General features: G+C 39.7%; 1 pseudogene across 1 annotated transcript; it reads left to right on the top strand.

The window, feature by feature from the left end:
* Positions 1 to 2456: 2456 nt before the first annotated feature.
* On the top strand, positions 2457 to 2956 carry LOC307110343 (cofilin-1-like; annotated as a pseudogene). The gene has a single exon. The product of its transcript is annotated as a cofilin-1-like (transcript).
* The last annotated feature ends 14598 nt before the right edge of the window (positions 2957 to 17554 follow it).

Here is a 17554-nt window from a genome sequence, read left to right as displayed (position 1 = left end):
GAATATTGGAGTGCCTCAATTCTTCTTGAATAATTGAAGGATGTCTAAGGAGGGGGAAGTATTTGGAAGTATTCATCGAATCTAACAAGGAGCTGAAATCAGAATCAGCAAAACAGAAACTGTTAATAGATTAGGAAAATGGCTGTGTGCTTAATCTTAATTTATTGTCAGATAATCTGATCAACCAGGCTCTACCCTGATCCACTTCAGCTATTCTGTTGTTTTAGACTTTGGCAGTTAATGTGTTTCTTTATTTGTTTGTTTTTAGTTAACATTTATTTTTCATCAGTGTTTGTGGCTTCTCTAATGTTTTATCTCTTGCTTATCAAAATGATCATTTCCTAATCTGGATATGATTTTAATATTCACCATGTGGTCTCACTGAAGCCTTAGGAGATGCTATCACAAATACATTGTCAGTCAAACAGTTTTATTTCCTATGGCATCTAATGTATCTTCTATTCCAAAGCTTTAAGAACAATAGAAAAAAAGCAACTTATTTTTATAGGAGTCAGTCAATACCTGGACCATATTATATTTATTAATGTGAGATCAATTTATCAACTGAGTGTTATAGATACATTTTGAATACCCTTGCCCAGACTTCAGAGCCCTCATTGAATTAAGAACTGCTCTGCAGTGTCTCACTGACCAATAGTTAACTTTATCATTTTTAAATCTAAATGACTCAAATCACTTTATGAAAAATTAAAACATATAGTTTTAAATTTCTGCATTAAAAAACAGAAGAGGAAGAGGAGAAGGAGGAGGAGGGAAAAAAGGAGGAGGAGGAGGAGGAGGAAAGAGAGAGGGCAGATTTGAGCTCTCCAGACAGAAAAGTTGCTAAGACCAATGCTGAATTGTTATCTCCCTTTTTTACACCAAAGAAAGGGCTCCCAATACATCCTCCTTAGGGCTTGTGAGTCCCTTCATTACTGGAAATGTCAGGTATGAAGAGTCAATATTTTTTTAGGCAAAGAAGGAAAAAATAGAAAGACAGAGTCCTGGTATTGTCTCTCTACATGGACTGGTCCAACAAACTGTGACTGTAGAGTTTTTCCTTGTCATCATCTAGGGCAGTAGTTGGCAAACTCATTAGTCAACAGAGCCAAGTATCAACAGTACAACTATTAAAATTTCTTTTGAGAGCCAAATTTTTAAACTTAAACTTCTTCTAACACCACTTCTTCAAAATAGACTCACCCAAGTCGTGGTATTTTGTGGAAGAGTCACACTCAAGGGGCCAAAGAGCCGCATGTGGCTCGCGAGCCGCAGTTTGCCGACCATGGATCTAGGGTAAAACAAGGTGGTAATCTCTCTTTCAATCAATGAGTTTATCATCCACCTATTCTGTCATCACATATTTATGGAGAATCAACTGTATGCCAAGCATTATGGGTAATGGGAATACAGAGATACAGAAAATATAGTCCCTCCTTTCAAGCATACCAGTATATAGAGTGTGAACAGATTTAACTTTTAGAAAAATAATCTTACATCATTAATAGTCAGGGAAAATAAAGATGGTAGGCAGGAGAGCAGTTGATGAATCTATACATTAGTCCAGATATGGAACAAAGATGTTCTGTATTACAATAGTTTGTGGTATTTGGAAGAAAAGGAAATACATAGTGAGCTGGTTGGTTTGCAATCTTCCTTGTGTAGGTAGAAGTGAAAACTATGAGAAAAGATGATATTTTCCTTAGTTATAAAGGCAAGAATTTAAGATGCTTTATAATTTTACAGAAAGAAGGTTCTGATGAACGAGTTTACCTTGTTACATGTTGGGCATCCATGACATAAATCATGTCTCCAGCTGTTCCTTAGTGCCGGCGCTTTATCAAACCCACCTGGTTCCCCTTCCAAAGGTCCAAGAGGAAGAAGACCTAATACATCATGTAACTACTCACTTAAACAAAACAAGTTTAATGGAAAAAATTTCTGAGGGTTCAGGTTATGCTAAAATGTTTCTTATAGGGCCACCTTAGACATAATTTATACAAACTATAAAGTTTAGGGAAGTAACATTTAAAAAATGTCTATTGGCAAAGGCTACTTAGAGGCTTGTGTTTTCAGTGATATGTAACACCTGTTTGGAAATCTATTATGCTGTGAATTCAGGTTTCAAGCAACTATTTTATACTAATTATAAAGATTCTTTTTTAGCCTGGCCAGTGTGGCTCAGTGGTTGAGCATCGATCCAGGCACCAAAAGGTCACTGGTTCCCTTCCCTGTCAGCCAATTGATGTTTCTCTCTCTCTCCCTTCCTCTCTCTCTATAATCAATTAAAACATTTTTAAAAAGATACATGTTTTTAAAAATCTTTCACATGGAGAATGAGTTAAGTAAAACAGGGCATCAAAAAGTAACAGGGGGTTCAGTCGGATCCCGGCGGCAGCTGCAGTGGCTCTGGTCTTTCCAGGCTCTTCTTGCTATCTCCTTTAGTTTCTGGAAACATGGCCTCTGGGGTGGCTGTCTCTGAGGGAGTCATCAAAGTGTTCAATGACATGAAGGTGCCTAAGTCCTCGACACCAGAGGAGGTGAAGAAGCACAAGAAGGCGGTGCTCTTCTGCCTGAGTGAAGACAAGAAGAACATCATTCTGGAAGAGGGCATGGAGATCCTGGTAGGTAATGTGGGCCAGACAGTAGACAACCCCTACGCCACCTTCGTCAAGATGCTGCCGGACAGAGACGGCCGCTACGCCCTGTACAACACAACCTATGAGACGAAGGAGAGCCAGAAGGGGTTCCTGGTGTTATCTTCTGGGCCCCTGAGTCTACACCGCTTAAGAGTAAAGTGATCTATGCCAGCTCCAAGGATGCCACCAAGAAGAAGGTTACAGCGATCAAGCAGGAATCACAAGCAAAATGCTACAAGGAGGTCAAGGACCGCTGTACTCTGGCAGAGAAGCTGGGGGGCAGTGCTGTCATCTCCCTGGAGGGCAAGCCTTTGTGAGCCCCTTCCGGCCCCCTGCATGGAGTATCTGGCAGCCCCAGACCCGCCTATGGGGGGTTGCAGGCTGCCCCCCTCCTGCCAGACCACAGGGACTGGGGGGATCCCAGCAGGGGGAGGGCAATCCCTTCACCCAGTTGCCAAACAGCCCCCCACCCCCTGGACCTTCCTCCTCACTCCACCCCTGATGGTTCTGGCCTTCCCAAACTGCTTTTGTTCTTCTGATTCCTCTTGGATTGAAACAGACCAAGTGTCCCATTCCCCCTGCCCCCTCCCAGTACCCCAGTTTTGGAGAGGGGCTGTATTTCTTTTTAATGACACCCCTACTTGCAACGTGTTTCTCCCCTTTCCCATGCTGCCAACATCTAACCACAATAGTGATTCTGTGCTTGTCTGTTTAGTTCTGTGTATAAATGGAATGTTGTGAAGATAACCCCTCCCCACGCTGCCTGGTTCCCCTCGCCTTTTCCACCTGGTCACAGCCACTAATGGAAGCAAGACCAGTAAGGGACTCTTAATTAAAAAAAAAAAAAGGAAGAAAAATAACAATAAAAACCCTCACTTAAAAAATAAAAAAAGTCACAGGGATATTGACATTTATTTTCGCTTTCTTACTTTTATTTTTAAGTGAATGCATTGGACTGAAATTTACTGTGGTGGTGGAAGAGAAAGAGGGGATGGTACATGGCACAGGAGAGGATGAAGGGTACATTGAGGAACATTCAAAGCCACTAATTTTTTTTTTTTTGCCTTAGAATTTGGTCCATTTCTGTTCTGGTTTTTATATCAACTGCTGCTTGACCTTAGTAAAGTTACCTTGCTTCTCTCATTTATCTAAACCACCCACCCCCTTTATCTGTAGAATCAAGGGTTGGACTGAAATGTCCCCTTCCAGTTTTATGCAATATACTTTTAATTTATCATATTTTCTTTGAGGCGTATATGAAGTATTTCAGAAAGTTGGTTTAGAAAGGACTCTGATGAAAAAAAAAAGGCATCCTTAATAACCTTCTTAATTTCTAACATTTTTCAAAGCACAGAGAGTTCTTCCCTACCTGAAACTATGAATTGCATGTTTGTTTTTTTATACTAGTAATACCAATACTATTAATCCCTAGTGGTAGTGATGTTTACAATATCCATTCCATTTGCATCTATTCTCAAAGTTCAATGAACATTATTATAATTGCTGGACGGTGTTTTTCTAAAGCCAGAGTATAGAAATATTTATTAACAAGTCCCTACTTAATTTTTTCCACTGGTCATTAATTCTAATTCTAGTTAAATTAAAACAAACCTACAGACTGTATAATTTCTAATTCTCACTGATTCCTAAATATTATCTTAAATTTTTTTTTTAGATTTGGCTTTTGAGAGCATTAGGAATCGTACTGTGACATTAGAAAGTACTATAGACCACCTCCAAGAGTTCTTTCCTTCCTTTCTGTTCTCTGTTGACTTCATACTTATTATTTACTAGATGCCTGGTACACAATTCGTGCATTGGTGGGGTCCCTTGGCCTGGCCTGTGCCCCTCACAATCCGGTATCCCTCTGGGGATGCTGGAGAGCCAGTTTTGGCCCAATCCTTGCAGGCCAGGCCAAGGGACCCCACCGGTGCTCAAATCCACGCACTGGGCCTCTAGTATGCATATAAGATCTTTGGTTAATCTCTTTCCACCCTCCCCCTCCCACATTCCCTCTGAGATCCATCAGTCTGTTCCATATTTCCATGCCTGTGGTTTCTGCTCCTGTGTTGAGCATCTGCCCCCTGGTGGTCAGTGCATGTCATAGCTACCAGACTGTCGGCTGGTCTGCCGGTCATTTAGGCTTTTATATATGTAGACTAGAGGCCCAATGCATGAAAATTCATGCAAGAGTAGGCCTTCCCCCGGCTGCCAGCACAGGCTTCCCTCTGGCACCCAGGATCCGGGCTTTCTTCCTCCGGCCACCAGCAGACACCTGGGACCTGGGCTTCCCTCCTCTAGCTGCCAGCAGGCACCCAGGATCTGGACTGCTTCCCTCCTCCGGCCACCTGCAGGTACCTGGGACCCGGGCTGGCTTCCCTCTGGCCCCGGCTTCATCAGGAAGGACGTCCAGAATATGTCCAGTCTAATTAGCATATTACCCTTTTATTATTATAGATAGCAGAATGGAAGGTTCACAGTGAGGTTCTTGATTGTACTATAGAATATTAAGGGCAGTTGAAAATATAAGTGCTCTTAAAATCCTTTGGAATTATGTCTGTCACATCAAAGAAAAGTACTTGAGAACACTTGATAATAGTTATAAGTAAGCACCAACATTCATTTGCCTCCTAAGGATTTTACTTCAAATTTTGTTTCTGCTTTTTTTTGTTATTGATCTTTAGAGTGAGAATAAGTGAGAGGGATAGAGAGATAGAAACATGGATGAGAGAGAAACATCATCAATAGGCTGCCTTTTGCATGCCCCCCACCAGGCAGGGACCAAGCCCACTGGGAACTGAACCTGCGACCTCTTGATTCATGGGTCAACACTCAAACCACTGAGCAACACCAGCCAGGTATGTTCTGCTTTTAATACCAGAAGATAACTACTGAGTCAGGATAGTAGATGAAGTGGGAAGAGACTCAGTGCGTGGGGGAGCGGGGAGGAAAGAAAGTGGAAAGAGAAAATGTAACTTCCGATTGGCATTATAACTAGCAAAGCAGGTAAGCATTTGAGGATTATGGGTTTGGATGTTGAGAGAAATTGATCATTCTCTTTTCCCAAGAACCCTTGCAACTGAGTAATAAATGAATCATAGCTGGTGGGTGGAAGGAATGTTCTCATATATATTTTACTGAGAGCCTTCTGTCTTTTTTTAAAGAGCATATATTGGTGAGGAGGGGGAAGGAGTCAGTCTTAATCCTAGGAAAAGTCAGACAAAATAAAAAACAAAATTAAGTTGAAAAAATAGTAACTGTCTCTTGGATTGCAATTGTAGCTTTCAAATGTAGCTTTTACTTGGAGTTAATGGAATTTATTCATGCTCTCTGGTCTGAAAATACTTCCACATGAGCTGAAATTCTCAGTGGTACTGAACTGCATCAACTCTTTAGTCTGAATTCATTCACTACTTAAGTATTTCTAGCAACAGGTTTTCTGGACGTATTTATGGGTGTTGCATACCCATGGGATATTTTGTAAGAAATTCTTATTCGGAATTCCTATTCTATTTTGGTACCTAATACTCTGTGGTTATTTATTTGCTTGTGGTTAGGTGTTCCTGTGTTTCTGAGATTCACCCCCATTCCTGGCTCATAAGAGCAACTCAATAATAGTCAGTACTATTTGTGCAATGTAAGCATGTCTAGATTTCTACTCCTTCCTACCATAGATGGAAGAAATTTATTTCATTGGTATTGGTGACCAAAAATCTATAAGATACATAGATTTTTCCCTCAAGAAAGTTAAAGAAAAGCACAAAAACATACTGAATACCTACTATTTGTTAGATTCTGCCAGTGGTTATCCAATGAATAATTTGTTTAAATCCTCACAGAAACTTTGAAATAGTGGTATTATCGCCCCATTTTACAAATGAGGACAAATAAGGCTCAAAAACACGGGTTAACTGTTCTTGGTCTTTAAATTTATCAATGCAAAAACAAGATAAGGATCACATGATCTTTTCAGACTAGGCTGAAACACAGCTATAGAAACAATCTGGAGTGTGTGAGTGTGTGTGTGTATGGGTGTGTAGGACAGCTTTCCTTTGTGAAGTACCTTTAAGTGATTTTCTTGCATTGGGAGCCAGTTACCCAGTGAATCCCATTATTAATACTGATCCACTGTGCTAGAATAGAAAAGTGACAATAGTGATGTCTTTCTGAATAGTCTTTGAAGTCATCTCCCACTGTTGAACTTCTGTAATATCAGGAGGAAATGATCAGGTGCTAACTAACAGTAGTGTAGACATTTTTATTTAAAAGCATTAAATAAATAAAATAAAATAATAAAGTAAAATAATAAAGCCTTACCTCCCAGTTAGACTGTAAAAGCATGCTGACCTTTCTGAGAGAAATAATCTTGTTTCTCTTTTCCCTCCCCATCACCATAACCTCAAAACTCTTGTTATTGCTTCTTTTAATTGTTTACCTAATTTTAACCTCCCTCGATCCCACACAGATCTTTTTTGTGGCTCTATTTTGTTTAAAACCTGCAAGTTCCCATAGTATACAAGACAACCCTCCCATAGCCCTGGCCTTGAGTTTAAGATGGAGAGTGTGCTCAATCCTACACCGACATCCTCTGCTCTCATTTCTATGGCTAGTATGTGGCTACTTCCTACCACACATGTCCTAAACTCCAACCAAAGATTGCTTCTTACTCAAAACATCTGGCTCACCCACTTCAGTTGTTTTATTTATGAGGCTAACTCAACCTAGAATGTATTCTATTCCCTCCTCAAATTGGAAAAATGCCTACCTAGCCCTCAAATCCCATCTTAAATATAACCTTTTCTATGATTCCCTCTCTAGCACTTTCGTAGAGTTTTTTTTTTTAATTCTTTATTGTTGAAGTTATTACTTAAGCCTCCCCTATTGACCCCTTCTAGCCCACCCCTGCCTGCTGCCCCAGGCCTTCACCACCAGCTTGTCGGTGTCCATGGGTTATTCATATATGCATCCAAATTCTTTGGTTGATCTCTTCCTACCCACCTACCTACCCACCCTTAACACTTAGTACAAATTTTCATCGTATCAGTTTGCCTATTCTTCAGCTTTCTTCTCCTCCTTTAAGGCATAGTTCATGGATCATCTCCTTCAAAGAGTCTTTTCTATCTGGACAAATAGGTGTGTGTATGTGTGTTGGGGTCTGGGAGTGGAGTTCTCTGTTCTCCTATAGATTCTGCAATTTCTTCTATAATAGCATCTTGTGCAGTCCTAAGAGTATATCATTTACTTTCCACCAAACCTGTGTATTTTCCTTATGAAGAGGTTTGTGTCCTAAATCTAGTATAGTTCCTAGTGAAAGGTAACTAGATAATGAATATATCATATATCACTAAAGTCTGAGCCTCCACAATGTACTTTATCTTTATAGGGACATTTACAGGCTATCTCAAATTCACCTCTTTTAGGTATCTTGTCTCTACTCAGTGTTCTCTGCAGAACTTAGCCAAAGGTTTGGATACAGTTGTTGGCCGACAATGTTTGCTGATGGAAATAAATTCAAGCAGCTATAATAAAATGAGTCAATTTTAAGCCAACAAAATGGATTGCAGTAGAACCATTTTATGCAATGTCTCTTAATGATTTTTCATTTTACAAATAGTAATAGAATTCTCTCAGAGGTTGAGTATTTCCTCAAAAGAGTGTGATAAACAAAGGTTTAGAAATCTTTAGTCCCCTCACAACACACAATTCAACACAAACATTCATTGAAGGCAAATGTCATCATCTGTAATCAAGTATGGTTTTAAAGAATTAGAGGATGCTTAACCTAAAATAACAAAAATAAATAATTTATCAATACAGAAACTACTTTTTTTCTCCAGAGCATCACCCACTGCTTTACTAAGTTTTATCATGACTAGCATTTCATTTACATAAGTAATTGCTGTAATATTCCTCTAAAATCACAAATATTCACACTGGTTTCCTGCCTAGTTGTTAGCAGAGTGCTTTCATGTGCATTTAGTCTTTGGAGGGCAGTGAGAGCTTGTTCTAGTTCTATTTCACAGAGAGGAAAATGAGTCTGAGGTCAAGTTATTCCAGAAAATTACCATGAATTTATCATTACAATTAAAGGGCAAAGCTAGAATGGATTTGTGTCTTTAAGTTATCTTTTTGAACTCATAATCCATTTTTCCAATAAGTAATTGTCCTATTGTTTCTTCTGTACTGATGGGAGCATGGATGCACAATTTTGAGATGTGTGTCCAATCTTTCTCTCTACTTGAGGTGCTTACTACATCCTTTTACTGTCATTGACCTTTCCCCCAATAGAATCATTGGCATATGGGAATAGTTATTTTTTTCTTATTTGATTGTTTTCTAATAACACTGTTTTGTTATTTCATGAAAAAATTGTTCAAATTATAATTATTATCTTTAGATTATATTTATTTTGGAAATATTTGGCTAAAATTTTGCTAACAAAATTCACATGCAGAAATGAAAATGCAGGGCTATCCCTTCAGGAAGTAAGTGGATTCCTTGATGGCAAATTAATTTTATTTAGTGTGACTATCTCTCATCATTTAGTAATGGCTCCTGTTGCATTGTCAGAAGAATTATGAGGCTGTGTCTAGTTTTGATAAGAAAATAATGCCATCAACTTGAAATGTCTGAGATGAGAAAAGAAGGGAAAATGGCTGCATATGTCAGAAATGCATGGAGTAAAGGACAATATTTGCTTGGATTTGTTTAGTGGTTTTGTTTTGTTTTTTACAATTAAAATATGTGTGTGTTTTGAGATGTTATAAAGAACATGTACTCATTCAACAAAGTTAAAACAATACAGGCCATATTTAGGAATAAAGTAGAAACATCTTTCTTTACTATGCTTTACAGTGAGATGCTTAACTTTAACGCTTTAGGGACCATCCTTATGTAGTACACTTTATCTATAACTAGAGGCACAGTGCATGAATTCATGAGGTTCCTAGGCCTGGCCAGTGATCAGGGCTGATTGGGACATGCAGGCCAGGGGGAGATATCAGGTGAGGGACTGCAGGAGGTTGGCCGCCAGCCCTAAGGAGGGAGCCGGCCCTCAGCCCCCTGGGAAAGAGGACACGTCCACCGCCACCCATCCCTGGTTTCCCATCCCAGCCCAGGGCCTGAAGGCCCCAGTGGGGTCAGGAGAGAAGGCGACAGTCACCAGGCTGGGCATGGAAGGAATGAATGCCAGACGCCGATGCCACCGTTGTCGCTCCACCACTGCGCGGTTCCCTACCTCACCCCTCCTCCTTCCCTCGCTGCTGCGCCACCACCACAGTAAGTGGACAGTGGGCCAATCAGGGCCTGCCAGCCAGGAGGAGTGACAGGGGAAGGACTGCGGGAGGTTGGCTGGCCAGGCGGGGGACCATGGGTGGTTGGCCAGCTGCAGGAGGTTGGCTGTGGGAGTGCACTGACCACCAGGAGGCAGCTCCTGCTTTGAGCATCTGGCCCCTGGTGGTCAGTGCACCTCATAGCGACTGGTCGGCTGGTTGTTCAGTCGTTCAGGTTGTTCAGTCGTAATGGTCACTTAGGCATATATATATATATATATATATATATATATATATATACACATATTTACACATTTTAGAGTATACACTTGAAATTATACAATTTAAATTAAAAAAATAATATCACACACATATTTATCTTGGATATAGCCATGTTTATTATTAAAATAACTTTGTATGTTTATTGGTTTATTTTCTGATCCACTGCCAGCCTTTCTTCTTAATCCACTACTCCAATACTAAAGGCCTTGTGTATGCCATGTTGATGCTATTTATCCATGCTGATGCAATCATACAAGGTGGGGCAAAAGTAGGTTTACAGTCATGAATATGCAAAACACAGTTTGTTCTTGTATTATTATTTATTAACTAGAGGCCCGGTGCACGAAATTCGTTCATGGGGAGGGGGGGCAGGGGAGGAGTGTCCCTCAGCCCAGCCTGCACCCTCTCCAATCTGGGACCCCTCGAGGGATATCCGACTGCCCGTTTAGGCCCCATCCCAGTGGGATCGGGCCTAAACGGGCAGTCAGACATCCCTCTCACAATCCAGGACTGCTGGCTCCCAACTGCTCACCTGCCTGCCTTCCTGATTGCCCCTAACTGCTTCTGCCTGCCAGCCTGATCACCCCCTAACCACTCCCCTGCCAGCCTGATTGATGCCTAACTGCTCCTCTGCCAGCCTATTTGCCCCTAACTGCCCTCCTCTGCAGGCCTGGTCACCCCCATCTACTCTCACCTGCAGGCCTGGGTCCCTCCCAACTGCCCTTCCCTGAAGGCCTGATTGCCCACAACTGCCCTCCCTTGCAGGCCTGGTCCCTCCCAACTGCCCTCCCCTGGAGGCTAGATCGCCCCCAACTGCCCTCCCTTGCAGGCCTGGTTTATCCCATCTTGTGGTGGCCATCTTGTGTCCGTATGGGGGCAGGATCTTTGACCACATAGGGGCAGCCATCTTGTGTGTTGGAGTGATGGTCAATCTGCATATTACTCTTTTATTAGATAGGATAGAGGCCTGGTGCATGGGTGGGGGCCAGCTGGTTTTCCCTGAAGGGTGTCCTGGATCAGGGTGGGGGTTCCCTTGGGGCGTGGGGTGGCCTGGGCGAGGGGCCTGTGGTGGTTTGCAGGCCAGCCACGCCCCCTGGCAACCCAAGTGGAGGCCCTGGTATCTGGGGTTTATTTATCTTCTACAATTGAAACTTTGTAGCCTGGAGCGGAGCCAAGCCTCCTGCTTGCTCCATGGCGGCAGCCATTTCTGTTGGGATTTATGTATCTTCTATAATTGAAACTTTGTAGCCTTAAGTGGAGGCCTGGGCCGGCCAGGGAGTGTGGAAAGCTTGGCTTCCTCCATTGTCGGGGGCAACCCTAGCCTCCTGCTCTTTCCAGCTCTGAGGCTGCCGCCATTTATGTTTGGATTTAAGTATCTTCTATCATTGAAACTGTGTAGCCTTGAGTGGAGGCTTAGGCCAGCAAGGGCAGGCAGAAACCTTGTCTTCCTCCATTACCGGGGAAACCCAAGCCTCCCTCATGCTCTCTGTGCTGTAGCCCTCTTGGTTATGTTTATTTGCATATTTGCTCCTGATTGGCTTGTGGGTGTAGCGGAGTGATGGTTAATTTGCATATTACTATTTTATTAGATAGGTTTATTGTATCATTTTCAATATGAACAACTGTAAGCCTACTTCTGCCCCACTCTGAACACCACACTTACATAATTTATATATATATGTGTTTTTTTGTGATTATATGTTTAAAATGTGGTTGTCTTTTATATACCAACAGCTTGCTTTTTTTCTTACTAGTAATTTAACAAAACAGTCTGTGAATTCTTCCAAGTAAACTACACCCACTATTTTCTTTAAATTATTTCCAATAGTTTACAAAGCACTATGATACCTAGTTTCTTATTCATCTTCTATAAGCCACTGGGGTAATTATACCACATATTATTTTTTGGTTTTTGTTCTTACAAAGTGTAGACTACAGTTGAGAGAGAGTAAGGAAATTGTTCAGGCAAGACAAGCATTAAATGATAAGGACAAAACTTTCACCTGGATCTTTGTGTCCAAGACCCAATGCCTCTTCCACTCTGTAGCAAAGGCCACAGTTAAGTTCCCAGGGAAGCTCAGGGAGAGGCTCTGCCCTAGGAGCTTCACAATTCTCTCATCCAAGGCCATTGTCATGATAATGCCTTTTAAAATATTATTATACTCATTTTCCAGAATATGGATTTGAGATAAATGTTTCTAGAACATGCCCAACCCCCAAGTCCCTACTTAGATAGAGGTAAGAACCAAGCCCAGTGAGTGGCAAATGCCAAATCCTATAACCCTATATTATTACAATAATATATTAAACTTGGCTCTGAACACTATGTAACCTTTCTTGTAAGTTACCTTAAAATATTTTTTTAAATACACTTTTGAGGACAGTGCCTTTTATTCTGTGAGTATTTGTTGTTTATTAGTAAATGGAGATTTGGGGGACAAATGCAAGAGAGATAAGAAAGACTTTCTCCGACTGATTGGCATCTAGTGCCATAGGAGCAATTATGAGATGAGAGAGTACCATCCACTGTCACGTTCTACCTTTACTGAATTAAAAAATAAGTATCTTGGGTCTAGAATTCACTGTACTGTGTCTGAAAAAATTACATCTTAATCTGTTGCCTTCCGATGATGAAGGCAAGGCTGAGTGGGACTAAGGCAAAATCTTTATGCAACTGCAATAATGCCATTTTTTTTACAATATATGAATAATGAAAAAAATACACATATGTTTTATATAATCCTGTCATGCACAGCGCTATAGGATTTCCTCAGATAAGTGATGATCTTATGTTAATTTTTCAATGACATGTTAAGATGTGTGTGTGTGTATGTGTATGTGTGTGTCTAATACTGATACGCATTTCTGTGTGTGTTGGATGCTTGGCAGTTGGTTTTGTGTGGGATTTACAAAACCCAAATAAATGGTAAGTGGTAAAATAAATAAAGTGATTTGGCAAGAAAAAAAATGTTCTGAACCTCAGGATATAGATAATATAGACATATGTCACTATAGATTGTGTGCATTCCTTTTGACTAGTTGATTTGAGGAGTCATCTGATATTTTTAAAACTATAAATAGCATGAGTTGTACTCTACTGTATTTACTATTTACTACCAAGGGACTACTCTACTCTGTAAAGAACAGAACATTAGAACAAACTGTCCAGGTCTATAAAATAAAAATGGAGCCAAGAATAAGCAACTGTGCTAGGCATTTTGACCATGTAAGTAGGTCAATAATGTGGTTTTTCAATTTATTGCTCTATCATCTGTCTATCTATCTATCTAAATATGCAAATCCATGTCCACAGAAAGATTGAAGGTATTCTGTATATGTGCATGTACTATTTAAAACAATGATTACTCTGTTACTTTCTATATCTGAGGCATTCAACCTGATGTTGTCACCTGCATTATCGCATGTGATGATCATATGATCTGTATGGACATGAATACTAATTCTATCTTATTCAAAGACCCGTCCTCTGCACTACACCTTAGGCTGTTGTTCTAAAAACCTTCATTACTATGCAACTGACTGCTGAGGTGAAATTTTCATGAATTATTCTAAACAATGGCGGGTCAGCCCTTTTCAAATGGAAATGTGCTATTAGTTGCAATTGGTAACATTATTAGTAAGTTAGATGTTTTATACAGCTCCAAATTAGTAGAAAAATTATAACATGAACCTCATATGCCACTATATAGAAATAAATTATAAACAATTTTGCACAGGTCTCCATAGAAGCTGAAATAAATTGAATAATTTCAGTATATGGAGTGGTTCAAGAGTGTACTCAGGACCTTAAAATATTTTCTTTAATATACTTTATAAAAAGTATCCAAGGATTAAAAATATATTGCTCTAGATTTTCCATTAGACTTAAGTAATAAGGCTAATTAAAAAGGTTCCATTTATTGAACACTTAAAATGTGTTAAATATTATTACAGTAGACAGATGAGATATGTTATTTTAAAAATCCTCACACTCACTGTTCAATGTGGTGTGCATTATTATCATTTTATAAACTCAGAGACTGATGTTCAGAAAAGTTAAGTACTTTCTCCAAGGAAACAAACTAGTAAATGGCAGAGCCTGGATCAGATCTCAGGTTTTTTTAAACTCCAAACACATTTGTACACTACAAGTTTTGCAATACCTTCCTTTACTATACCAAAATTTTAACTCGACAAAGACAGCCCAAAATGAACAATTGAAGACATTTCTCTCCCATAATGTGTGTGTGTGTGTGTGTGTGTGTGTGTGTGTGTGTGTGTGTGTGTGTAATGGAAGAGATGGGCTGGAGTTTACTTCAGTTACCTTAATAGTCATTTAAATCCTACATTTTGAAATTATCACATAGTCAATACTCTCATGCTATTTTGTCAGAATGTGATTGAAGCCTGGCATAGGCCCATAAAGATAAATAAAACCCACTTCTTAGTTGGACAATCCAAATCCAAATTTATCCCTCACTAATACACAAACTCAGGTGTAGGAACAGAATGGAGGTCTTGGTTCCCTTAAATTAATATTTTGGAACTTCACAGCAATGCATTTTACTAGGTGTACTGGTTAATAATGGTGGGTTTTGTAAACAAAGAAAACATGATAGTTTCAAGAGAAACATCAAAAGTGCATTATTCAAAATAATGTCCATCGCTAGCTGCACATTTTCCCCATATTTCAGGTCATTTGTGAATACCGTCCCAATAGAAATTTTCTTGTTTTGAGGCAAACCATTCAGAGACCCAGTTTTCCACTTCTTCATACATTTTGAAGTGCCGCTCAGAAAGTGCGTGTGCCATTGATCTGAAGGACCAAGGTCTGGTGAATACAGCAGGTGGGTTAATACTTCCCAGGCAAGATCTTTTAACATGTCTTCAACTGGTTTTGAAATGTGTGATGGAGTGTTATCATGAAGCAAAATTACTTTGCCATGTCTTCTGGTCCATTTTGGTTGTTTTACAATCAAAGTGTGGTTCAAATTGATTATTTGTTGTCGGTAGTAACCAGTATTAATGGTTTCATCTGGTTTTAGAAGCTCATAATACACCACACCTTCCTGATCCCACCAAACGCAGAGCATTGTCTCCTTTCCTAAGCGATTTGGCCTTGCAGTCAATGCTGATGGTTGACCTCCATCAACCCATGATTTTGTGCATTTGGGATTCTCAAAATAAATCCACTTTTCATCGCCAGTCACAACTTGATGCAAAAAAGACTTTCTTTTGTGCCATTGAAGCAACATTTTACTGATATCTTTTTGGTTTTCCATTTGTCTTTCATTCAGTTGATATGGCACCCATTTGCTTTCTTTTAAAATCTTTCTCATTGCTTGTAAGTGATCAGAAATTATTTGCTGAGCAACGTTTAATCTATCTGTAAGTTGTTTTTGAGTTTGACACATATCTTCATCCAATAATGCTTGCAATTGTTGGTCTTCAAACTTTTTTGGTTGACCTGGATGTTCTTTGTCTTTCACATCAAAATCATCACTTTTAAAGCATTTAAGCAAGCATTCACAAGTATCTTGAGATGGAGCATGTTCACCATAAGCTTCCCAAACTATATGATAACTTTTTCTTCAAAATAAAGTAATGAATTAAAACTTCCCACAAATGCTCTTTTTTGGCACAAAATTCAAAATTTAAAGCATAAAAATATCTATGATGTCACACCTTCAGCAAATTTGACATATGAAATTTTGAAGCTTGCTATCAATACAACAAAATAGCATACATATCAAATCACATATATATCAACATATGTGTAACTTCATCTATTGAAAAAAATCTTCATTGTTAACTGGTACACCTAGTAAATTTGGTTAATCAATAGTTATTCTTTTTGGTATTATTAACTTATATGATAATTGTTGACCTACTGAAAGATCTTTTGCTTAGTTATCCAGATATCAGAACCCAGTTACAACAATTTTCAAGGATTTTAATCATCCTAGAACCCTGGTACTAGCAGCAAAATGATGACTTTGTCCAATCTATACATTTGACAGATGAAGAAACTGAAGCATGTTCAGAAAAAAAGAGTCTTTAATATTTTACTCATATTTTACCCTGCCTACCATTCTAGTCCCATCTCCCCACTTTCTCATTCCTACCACTCAAGTCTTCTGAAATGCAAACCTCATACAGTCCCCATTCCACATGGCCCTTGTTCTTTCTCCTCTTCCCCAGCATTCAACCTAGTTGTCTCTCTAGGGAAGCTTTCCTTATCTCCCCCAGAACCTCACCTCCATCTACCTCCCCATGTTGCCACATTTTCCTATAACATCTTGTATTGGCCATAACCATAACATCTTTCAGACTAATTTTTTAGTCTCTAATTGTATGGCTTAATTTTTATGTATATGTATCTGTGTCTTTTTACTCTTTTTATTCCACACCAAATACAGTGCAGTTACTATATTAGATAGATATATAGCTCTATCACAGCATATAGCAAATGAAGCAATAAAAGTACAAGAGAGGTGTATTAATTTCATATAGGGTTTCTATAACAACATAATACAAATATTATAGTTTTAAACAACAGAAATGTATTTTCTTACAGTTCAGGAGACCAGAAGCCTCAAATCAAGTTGTTAGTGAGGTTTATTCCCTCTGATGGCTCTGAGAGAGAAATTTCCTATGCCCCTTTCCCAGCTTCTGGTGGTTGCCAGCCATCTTTGGTTTTCTTTGACTTCTAGGCACATCAGGCCAATTTCTGCGTTTGTATTTATATGGCCTTCTTCTCTGTATTTCTCTGTGTTCCTTCCTCTTGATATAAAAGTATAATTGAATTAAAGCCCACCTTAAATTCTAGATGACTTTATTTCAGGATGGTTAACTAAATGCATTAGCAAATATCCTGTCTATATATATAAAAGGCTACATGTCCTTCTGACTGTCTGACCAGTAGCTATGATACTCACTGACCACCAGGGGGCAGATGCTCAATACAGGAGCTGCCATGATGTCCACTGGCCAGCACCATGGACCTGGTGCCAACAAACCAATGCTTGGTTTCCCCAAAGTGGAACATAGCCCCCGTCACCACCCCAGATCAACACCCCACCAAATAGTAGCCAGTGCTGCCAAGACCTCATAGTGCTAAGTGCAGCCCACAGCCCAGCTCAGCCAGGATATAATGGCTATGAGTGCCAGGTAATGATGTCACATAGCAAAGCCCAGCTTCCTCTCCCTAGTGACTAGCCTCCTTGGAGTTTCTTCAGCCCAGGAACACGACTTTCTTTATAGTCAGATGCAAACATTTTACACTTTAACCAAATATCTGTGAAGCATTTTCATGTGCCTCATCTCATTTGATCCTCACAGAAGTCCTGGAGTAGGTAGATA

Source organism: Cnephaeus nilssonii, assembly GCF_951640355.1.
Source record: "Cnephaeus nilssonii genome assembly, chromosome: 13".
NCBI classification, from domain to species: domain Eukaryota; kingdom Metazoa; phylum Chordata; class Mammalia; order Chiroptera; family Vespertilionidae; genus Cnephaeus; species Cnephaeus nilssonii.
Note: the sequence above shows the minus strand (reverse complement) of the source record. Positions and strands in the feature narration are given on the sequence as shown.